Raw genomic sequence first — 2,631 nt, forward strand, 5'->3', positions numbered from 1 at the left:
TTATTATTATTATTGTTATTATTTTGAACAAAAATGTTTCGATTAGAGATGAAATGGAAATATTTGTTGTTTTTTGTTTTTTTTATTTATTGGCACTGTGAAATTTCTAAATATTTTCTGACTTAAAAATATACCATTTCATTTTTCATTTTCCTATTTTTTTTTTTTCATTTGTGGGCTGAGGGGACCAGAAACTCCATTCCTAATTATTTTCATTTTCAATCATTTTAATTATTGTTCTCTTTCTTCTCAGTCTCATTCTCTTTTTATTTATTTATTTATTTATTTTGCTATTAAGATGTTTTTATTCTCCAAAGCCAACTCACTGTGCAATAACCACATAACAGAAACAAGGAGTTATTCCTATGTATTATTATTTTTCAAGCAGGCAGAATCGTTAGAACTCTGAGCATAATGCTTAGCAGTACTTCTGTCTTCATATTCTGAGCTCAAATTTCACTGAGGGCGACTTTGCCTTTCATCCTTTCAGGTTTGATAAAATAAGTACCAGTTGAACACTGGAATCAATGTAATCAACTTCTTCTCTCCTCTGAAATTGCTGGCCTTGTTCTAAAATTTGAATCCATTATTATTATTATTATTATTATTATTATTATTATTATTATTCTGCCGAGGTCGACTTTACCTTTCATCCTTTCAGGGTCGATAAATTGAGTACCAGTGAAACATTGGGGTCAATGTAACCGACCAGTCTCCCACCCCAAAATTTCAGGACTTGTGCCTATAGTAGAAATGATTATTATTATTATTATCATTGTTCAACATTTGGTAGTTTCAGGCAAATTTCTACTGCATCCATGTTTCTTGGATGTCTGCAGCATTGTATGTTCTTTTTGTTGTTGGGAGTGCAGACTCTTCCCAGTATCGTATTGTGTCAGTTTCTTTTTTTTATATATATATATATATATATATAAGGTGTGGTGCAGTCTTTTGTTGTATTAGTGTTTGTATTGTGTATTGTGTGTGTAATGCATTGGGTATCCAGCCTGCTGGTGATAGCTTACTTCATTGGATACTTGCTGTATAGAGTGTCTTGTGTTTGTGGATCGTTTTGTTTAGGTTATAACACTGAATTGATTGTGTCTTATGTAGGACATGGTCTGTTCCTAGCAAGACTATTTTGGGGGATTGTGTGTAGTGTTGAGGATCCAGGTGTAGCTTCCACGTTTTTGTTCATATGTTTTTTTATCATACCCAATACTCCTATTTTTACTGGTATTGTTTTCACCTTCATGTTCCACATCTTGAATACTTATTATTATTATTATCATTTACTAAATTGTATTATATAGTGGTACAAGGTAATTCAAAAACTTCTCAATGTTCATCTTGTCTTGCCCTTTCTCTCACCCTTCTTCATATCTGACTTCTTCACCACAGCCATCACTTGCCTCTTCTTTGAATTCATTATTCCTCAGGCTCCAGTCCTCCCCTTTATTGAATGCCTCAACTCAGAGATTCCAGGATAGGTCGCCTTCTGCTCAAAAAGAGTAGCAGCCAAGTTACTGGAATCCATGTTATTAACTAAGCCCCTCCCTTCAAATTCCAGTGAGGTTGGCTCTGCATTTCATCCATCTTGGATTTGATGAAATAAGTACCAGTTGAGCACAGAGCTCAATGTAAGCAACTTAATCCCTTCCCCCAAATTTGGTGCCTTGTGCTTCCATTAGAAAGAATTATTATTATTATTATTATTATTAAGGTGGTGAGCTGGCAGAATGGTTAGCACACCGGGCAAAATGCTTTGCGGCGTTTTGTCTGTCTTTACATTCTGAGTTCAAATTCTGCTGAGGTCAGCTTTGTCTTTCATCCTTTTGGGGTCGATAAATTAAGTGCCAGTCAAGTACTGAGGTTGATGTGATCGACTATCCACCTCCCTACAAATTCCAACCCTTGTGCCTATAGTAGAAAGGATTATTACTATTATTATTAAGGTAGCAATCTGGCAGAATCGTTAGCACGCTGGGCGAAATGCTTAGCAATATTTTGCCCATTGCTATGTTCTGAGTTCAAATTTTGCCAAAGTTGACTTTGCCTTTCATCCATTCAGGATCAATAAATTAAGTACCAGTGAAACACTGGAGTCAATGTAACTGACTTATCCCCTCCCCTCTAAAATGGCTGCCCTTGTGGAAAAATTTGAAACCATTATTATTATCATTATTATTATTATTATTATTATTTGTTTTTATCATTTATAGATTTTGAAAATTACATTTTAGGTTTGTGTGTTGTGTATTTGCAATATAAATTTAAACTGAAAATTTGAACAGCTTCTTTCTTATGAAAAGTTTCTTTAGCTGGTCTATGCTCAAATATACTCTTTCCCCAACTCTTTCTCTCATGTTTGTGTTTTCGTGTGTATGTGCGCCTCTCACTCTATCTCATGTATATATATATATATATATAGAGAGAGAGATAGATAGATTTGTAGTTTTTCCACATCTATCAATTTCCTTTCACACACACACAGATACACACATGAATAATATCAATTTCCATCAAGGTTTTGTTTCTTCTTTCCATTTTCTTTTTTTTTTTCTTCCACAAATGGTGAAATAATCGGAACCTAAAATAAATAATAGTTCCATTCTATCCAAATTCGTTCCA

General features: G+C 33.9%; 1 protein-coding gene across 6 annotated transcripts in view; it reads left to right on the plus strand.

Moving 5' to 3' along the window:
* LOC106877443 (glutamic acid-rich protein) overlaps positions 1-2,631 on the plus strand; it is a 121,707-nt gene that overhangs the window by 97,344 nt on the left and 21,732 nt on the right. The window lies entirely within an intron of this gene.

The sequence above is a fragment of the Octopus bimaculoides genome, chromosome 18, assembly GCF_001194135.2.
Source record: "Octopus bimaculoides isolate UCB-OBI-ISO-001 chromosome 18, ASM119413v2, whole genome shotgun sequence".
In the NCBI taxonomy this organism is placed as follows: Eukaryota; Metazoa; Mollusca; class Cephalopoda; order Octopoda; family Octopodidae; genus Octopus; species Octopus bimaculoides.